Raw genomic sequence first — 7,849 nt, 5'->3', positions numbered from 1 at the left:
AAAGAGTGGACAAGCTGAACCACTTGGCATCAACGATGGTGATGAGGTCCTGTTGTCAGAATATGGAAGCACTAAACTGACACTGGATGACAGGAAGTGCTACTTGTTTTGAGATGGTGATGTTCTTAGGACATCAAATAAAAGTTAGCAGCAGCACTCAAGTAAAACTACTCATTCTGTAGAACTGCACAATTCTTTTTTATTTTGTAAATATTAATCATTTGGAATATACTTTGATATGCATATTTAATAAAAATTATTCAGAATTGGGAAAAAAAGTTGGGATGGGGTTGGTTTAATGGTTAATGTGTTTAGCGCACAGGCAAGTAGTACACGGTTCGATTCCACTAAAATAAATTGGCTAGACTTAAAATCATCCACAAAGGCAACAAGTCTAGCACTTATCTATGAAGCTATGGGCTAAGTAGGACTAGAACTTGAAGTAAAACAAATATACAAACACCAGCATCTGATGTGTCAGGTGAGAATGCCACTTTCTCAAACCTGCCCAAAGCTCTGGACTTGTCGTCTGGATGCAGTACTGCATGACGTAAAAAACTTTTCTTTGCTCCCCCAAAGGACCTTTCCTGATGGCTCCACTACCAGTAATCAGTCAAGCCCATTTATTCTAAAGGTAAGGGAGCCAGGCATTCATGGGCTTGTTGAAAGCCCTACTTCACCACTTATGCCTACCAAGGAATTTCAAGTAGCTTCTCTGTTCTCCAGGGAGAGTTAGGTACTAGAGAGTGGGTCAGCCTGCTGGTCTTAGGAGGCCAGCTCACCCTCCCTACCCGGGGAGCACCCTTTTCCCTTCAACATCTCCACCAAGGCTCCTCCATCTGATGGGAAGTATGCCTCTGCACTCCGTTTCCCTTGGCTACCAATGCAAGATGCACTGTGACAGTGAGAGCTCTTCAGGTTCAAACTACACCAAAGAACACCTAGTGGACTGTCATCCTGGTGAACAGCCACAGCCACCACCCACCCAAAGGATGGGCAACAGTCAGCAGCAACCCCTCACTTCTATCCTCCACAGCAAGCTTCTACAGTTGCCCAAGCTACTATTCAAACTTGAGTCATCTGAGGTACAGGCAGGGCTGTACCACAGATCTACCTACATTGGAACTTTTCAGCCATATACTGAACTGAACAGAGAGACTTGGTCTGCGTTAGGATGCTTTCAAAGCACGGCATTCTACTCAGTCAAAGGCTTCTAACATCTGCCTTTTTGGGGAGATGAAGGACCACTGTCATGGGAGCTTCTAGGATCCAAAGCATGCCATCTTTATAACCTTTAAAAGAAACTCTAATGGTGGGAAAAGTACAGTTTTGTACCTACCATAAATGTAGATGTTCGAGGATCCACATTGCTGCAGTCCTAACTATTGGGGTATTTCTTGCCCCAGATGTCAGAAGACCCTGAAAAGATAAGGCCAAAAACCAAAATATATATATATATACAAAATATACAAAATTAGCAGAATATAACCTCACCTACACAACCACCCCTAAACACAGAGGGGAAGGAGGGAGACTGCAGCAATGTGGATCCTCGAACATCTACATTTATGGTAGGTACAAAACTGTACTATGTTCTTCATTCCACATTGCTGCAGTCCTAGAATCCCAAAGCAGAGGTAAGGGAGGCTGGCAAATCATAAGGAAGCAGGAACTGACAACATGCCCTGCAAAATAGCTGTGGCAAAACCAGCCCTAGACTTAGAGTAGAGAGGAAGGTGATAATGCTTAGAGAAAGTATGCACTGAACTCCAAGTAGCTGCCTCAAAATATCCTTAGTTGCCACCCCCTCAGAAATGCTGTTGAAGTGGCAGTAGCCCTAGTGGAATGAGGCCTAATCCCAGCTGGAATCTCCTTGCCATGATGGGAATAACAAAATGTAATGCAACACCCAATCCATCTAGAAATAGTTTGTTTTGACACAGGCTTGCCCTGAGAACTCAAAGCAAAGAAACAAACAACTGCTGAGACTGCCTAAAATCCTTAGTCCTGCTCAAATAATAACAATTGCCTGTGTACATCTAAAGTATGCAAAATCTTTTCCCCTTTATTTTGGGGATCTGCATAAAATGTAGGCAAATGAATAGTTTGGTTTAAAGCCACACTAGAAACCACTTTAGGCATAAAGGAAGGATTAGTGCGTAATGATACCCTATCCTTATGAAAAATCAAAAAAGGCTCAACCGCCATAAGGGCCTGTAACTCAGAAACCCTTCTTGCAGAAGTAATGGCCAACAAAAAAGCAGTCTTCCATGACAAGTATTTCAGTTCAGCAGTAGCTGCAGGCTCAAAAGGTTGTAGAGTAAGTTTCTCCAACACAAAATTGAGATCCCAAGCAGGAGTAGGAGCTCTGGGTCTTATATTCGTTGCACCTCTAAGAAATTGCTAGAACAAAGGATGAGAAAACAGTGGTGAATCACAATCATAGTGGAAATTGCTGCAGCATGAATCTTAATGGAAGAAAGACAAACCTTTGTCCAATAACTCAGTAAGATATTGAAGAGCCACACTCAAATTAGGCTCTGAAATCTCCAAATTCTTTGCTGCAGTCCAAAATAAAAATCTCTTCCATTTTCTGTGTACACTTTCCTTGTACTAGGTCTTCTGGCTTCCATAATCACATTTAAAACTTGTTGAGGAAGTTGAGACCTGCTGTCTTTCAAAACATTATATGCCAGGCTGTTAGATGAAGAGAGTGAAGCTTGACATTGAGCAGACGACCTTCCTTCTGAGACAACAGATGTGGAATCAAGGGTAAAGGCCATGGAGGCTTTACCAGACTCCTCAGTAATGGGTACCAGTGCTGCGAGGCCAATCTGGAGCTATTAAAATCATCCTTGGCTTGTCTTGTCTGACCTTTAGAAGCACCTTTGGAAGAAGAGGCAGAGGTGGAAGCATACACATGAAGATTTTACCAACTGAGGAAGAGCATCCACTTTCCAAGCTGTGTGATGAAACCTCTTTGTGCAAAACTTTGGCAGCTGGTGGTTTAGTGGAGAAGCGAACAGATCTATGTCTGGAGTTCCCCAGGACACTTTCAACTTTTGAAATACATGAAGATCCAGTTTGGGATCCATGATTTGTCTGAACACATCTGCTAAGGAGTTCTGTGCTCGCAGAAACCTTGCCTGAAGAGTTAGTTGCAAGCTGAGCGCAATCTCCCATAAAATCATTGCTTGCCTGCACAATGGGTAAGAATGTGTTCCCCTTGTTTGTTGATGTACCACATGACAGTTGTGTTGTCTGTTAGAATCAACACCTGCCCTGGAAAAGTAACTCCTTGAAAGCCATTAATGCAAACTGGACTGCTAACATCTCCTTCATGTTGATATGTAGATGCTGTAGTCTGGCAGGCCACTTGTCTTGTATCCACTTTCCATTTAGATGAGCTCCCCAAGCAATGTCTGAGGCATCTGTCGTTAGAATTTGACTCGCCTCTGGCGGTCACAGAGAGTGTGACATTCCTGAGCCCACCACAAAAATTCCTTTTGAATGCAAGGTATTATTTGAATGACAGTGTCCAAATCCTGGCAGTGCTGTGTCCATACATTTTGAGATACCATTGTAGCTTCCTCATATGCAGTTTGGCATTGGGAAGCACCAGAATATGCCATGAACCCTAAGGCTTGAAGGACTGTCCTTGCAGTCAGCCCGGACTGAAGAGATAGTTGATGGAAATAACTGGAAAGATTCTTTTGTTTGTCCGGGGTTAAAAAGGCCATCTGGGCTGCTGTATTCAGTCTCACACCCAGAGCACATGTCTTGAGAGGGTACTAGACTGGACTTTATTTCAGAATACCTAGGCATCTTAGCACTGCTATGACATATTTCAAATGCTGTAGAAGGTCTTCCTTTTCTTGAGCCAGAATCAGGCAATCGTCCAAGTAAGGATAGATTTGAATTCCTTTTAGCCTGAAGTAAGCTATCACTGGAGCCAGAACCTTTGTGAATACTCTGGGCGCAGTAGATAAGCCAAAGGGCAATGCAGAGAACTGATAATGAGAATTTCCAGCTTCTGCAACTTAGTCTTATAGGCACATGAAGGTAAGCTTCCTTGAGATCTAATACCATCCAGTGATCTTTGCCCAGCAGAGGTAAAAGCTGTTGTAACGTCGAATGTCCAGATAAGTGTTGAGGATAGATAAATCCAAAATTGGTCTCCATGTGTTCCCCTTCTTGATTACTAGGAACAGGCGAGAATAAAATCCTAGGCCCCTTTCTGGCACAGGAACCGGCTGAATCTATTTGGAGTAACTGAGCTCTTGTCTTTGTAGAGGAGGAATGTCTGGCATGCCTTTGAAAGGAGGCAAGGTATGGAAATAAAACCTGTAACCGTGGTGAATGATATCCAGAACCCATCTGTCTTGGGTAATTAAATCCCAATTTTCTTTGAAAAGAGACAGTCTTCGTGCTGCCGAATGAACTGGCAGCTGAAATTGACCCCTGCCCTCACCAGAAGTCTGAGCAGGGGAACTCCTGTTAAAGAACCCTGAGCTCTGCCCCTACCACGTCTAGACCTACCCCTAGACTGGGAATCATAAGCAGGATAAGTCCATCCCTTAGCAGGCCAATTTCTACTGAACGGCTGCACCTGCAAAAATCTTTAACAGTTTGCATAGACTTAGCCTTGTCCTCCATTTTCTTCAAAACTGCTTCTCAAACAACACATCAGACTGCAAGGGAGCATCCAAAATCCGTGTCTTAACATGCTCAGCTAAATTCTCTCTCAACCAGGCGTGCGAACAGAACCAGTGGCAGCCACCCTGGAGGAGGCCTGCACAGCATCAAAACCACATTGCAAGGAATGTTTACCCACCTGTTCAGACACATGAACTAAATCCTGCAACTCTTTACACTCAATACCTTCCGCCAACCTTAGATTTCAACTGTGAAGAAGATAATTCTGATTTAACATGTGAAACTGACAATTCAACGCCCTCATGGCTAAAGTGGAAGAACTTTCTTTCCCCATCTATCCAAAGCCCTTGCCTCTTTATCAGGAGGGACAGGATTTTTTGAGGCCTTCACACCTTTAGGCCCCTGAGAAACAGTTTCGGGTCTGCCCTAGGACTCTTAAAGATACTTATGAGCTTCAGGCAACTGGGGCAGGAGGCAAAGAATCAGGGAAGCCTCTGCAAAACATCTTCCACCACATTCAAAACAGGAGGTATAGCTAAAGGCCTATGCTGGGGCCTAAGCCTTTTCCTGGAATCAGAGAAATCTTGACCTTCCCATTTAAAATGCTCCCTCATGGAATGCAGAGTTTCTGAAAATGAAAAGTCCTCAGGAGGAAGCTGAAGGAGTAGAATCATCCACATCAGAATCAGAATAAGGAGGGTACTCACTCAAAAACTCTCAAACTCAGGTTCCACCCTAGGCCTCTTATCAGGAGGGGGCATAGAACCCCTTATCATAGTAATCAAATCCTCTGCCATTTTAAGCATATGTTTCTTAGGCAAAGACCCTGAAGCACTAGGAGAAACCCCACTGAAGCAAAACTCGGCCTGCCCCTCAAAGCAGCCTTGGAAACAGAAGGAGGCTCTGACCACCTTAGGAAGAGAGGAAGAACAGCCACCTGAGAAGCCCCCAGCCTGGCCTACTTCCTGAGACATCCTGTAACAGTAAAGTCTCTCCCTGAGACTCCAAACACCTGGCAAACCTCCTCCACTGCGGCATTTTACAAACACTAACCTGGCACAGTCTAACCTTCTCTTAATAGTGCGTTTGTTAAATCTAGCACAGTGCTCAGGCCCTAAACAAGGTATACACAAAGTATGGTAATCCCTATGAGGTATCTGTTTCCCACAAAATACAGTTATTCACTTTTTCTGACATCCGGTTAAATACTGAGGCAAGAAAAAACAAAATATTAACTCTGGCTTAAACTTTCAAACGCCAACCTGCACTTTTGCTTCTGCATCGGACCATGCGGCAAAAGACTGAGGATATGGCGTCGGTCATGCGGGACTACCCCAATAGTTAGGACTGCAGCAATGTGGAATGAAGAACATCAGCCAGTCTCTCTTCCTTATTTATAAACTGCTAACTGAACAACTTCTTGGGAAAAGAAAACTTATTTTAGGCTAGTTCACAGAAGATCTCATGAGCCAGAGATTTTTCTAAATGAAGACACTAGATGGATAAATGAAATCAGCAGGAAAATAAGAGAAATAATGATGGAACAGACTTCATCCTCAAGCCTCGATGAGTACCTGCATGCACTAGACTTCATTGTTATAACTCTCATCTTGACGATGCAGATAAATACATTATGGGGACAGCAACTCAAAAGATGTATATTGTAGATCAGTTTGTATGTATACCTTTTAAGAAGCTTTCTAGGGATTTGCGCAAGTGTATAAATACTGAGAGAGTGAGAGCCTGACTGCCACTTTGTAGTAAGCTGTTGAGATGTAAGCATGTCTGTGTAGTCTGTCAGTTAATCAGTTGGTTTACACTCTGTACTGCTGATATCCATCCTGATGTGCTTTTATGTAATAAAGCATACAAACGAACAAGATAAGTGACATGGTGTCAGAATGGATCCAGAAATACAGATTCAGGACCAAGAAGGCACACACTTAACGGTGGAGGAATATAGAGGACTGGATCAACCCTACTGCACGTATAATTTGCAAGAACAGGTCAGAAATGTATTTCAGGTATCAAAGCTTTCTTGAATGATTTCTTATTCGCAAAATGTAAAACAAAGCACTCCGAATGGTCTAAATTAATTTCTAAGCAAACAAAATGTTTGCAACTGCGACATATTGAAAAAATATTCAAATGACTAAGGAAAATGTTTGAAATAAAACCAGAATCACATAAAATTAATAAAATAAGGGAAACTACCACATTTTTTTGCTATGAGCTACTTTTTTGCATTAATTAAAGCTATTCAAGATATCAGAGGTATATAAAGTGTTTGCGTGTTTGTGCAGTATTACATTACAGTTATTTCGCAAAATACAGCCATTTCAAAGCATATTTCGCCAAGTACAGTATTTTGAAGAGTTTATTGTGCATTTGAATGTTATTACAAGCACTGGCTGTGTGTGCGTGTTTGTATACATTACAAAGGCCTTTTTCAGTGTGTTTGGGCATACTTTGTTGGCATGGCAGACGATTTTGAAAAACAGCTACTATTGTTTTTGATAATAATATTGCAGAGAATTGGAGAGTGTTAGAGCAAGATTAGATATTTTCATACAAGATGCACTTTCTGATAAAGATGACCACACAAAGGCATTTGTTCTGCTTAATTTGGATTTTTCAGCAGCCATAGAAGCAGAGTGTTCATTTGTGTATGCACCTGCTTTGTTTGCAGGGGAGGGGGAAAACCGTCATACAGTGGTACTGGCTGAGTCAAAGGAAGACCCTGAGTGCTTAAAACATAAATTTAGAGAAATATGTTAACCCTGAAATTAATATTACAATGGAGAGGCACTTATTTTACACAGGAGATCAAAAGCCTGGGAAAACCTTTGCAGCATATACAACTGATTTGAGAAACAAAGCTAAAATGTGCAGATTTGGTGATTTAAGGGATGAGTTGATAAAAGACAGACTTGTGTCTGATTAAAGATGATGCTGTGAGCAAAATTTTGCTTTGTGACAGTGATAAGGCCATTGAGATTTGTCAGATATACGAGCTTACAAAAAAGCACACTGATATGCTTACAATTTGAAATGCATGCTTCCAGTATCTTCAAGTGCTCATACTGGTAGTATGCAGCACGTGGTTAAAAGAAACAGGCCCAAGCACATGGCAACAACTGTAAACCCTGTAACAGTCACTGGGAAACCTTGTACCTTTATAGCAAATTTCAGT

The 7,849-nt window shown here is 42.1% G+C and overlaps 1 protein-coding gene and 1 pseudogene across 1 annotated transcript in view; one reads left to right on the top strand and one right to left on the bottom strand.

Annotated features, from left to right (window-relative positions):
- LOC122798828 overlaps positions 1–148 on the top strand; it is a 306-nt pseudogene extending 158 nt beyond the window's left edge.
- Positions 1–7,849, bottom strand: part of GARS1 (glycyl-tRNA synthetase 1) — a 508,631-nt gene that overhangs the window by 48,990 nt on the left and 451,792 nt on the right. The window lies entirely within an intron of this gene.

Source organism: Protopterus annectens, chromosome 3.part1 (assembly GCF_019279795.1).
Source record: "Protopterus annectens isolate FY-2018-M chromosome 3.part1, PAN1.0, whole genome shotgun sequence".
Lineage (NCBI taxonomy): Eukaryota > Metazoa > Chordata > Ceratodontiformes > Protopteridae > Protopterus > Protopterus annectens.
This window is presented reverse-complemented; position numbering and strand designations above follow the sequence as displayed.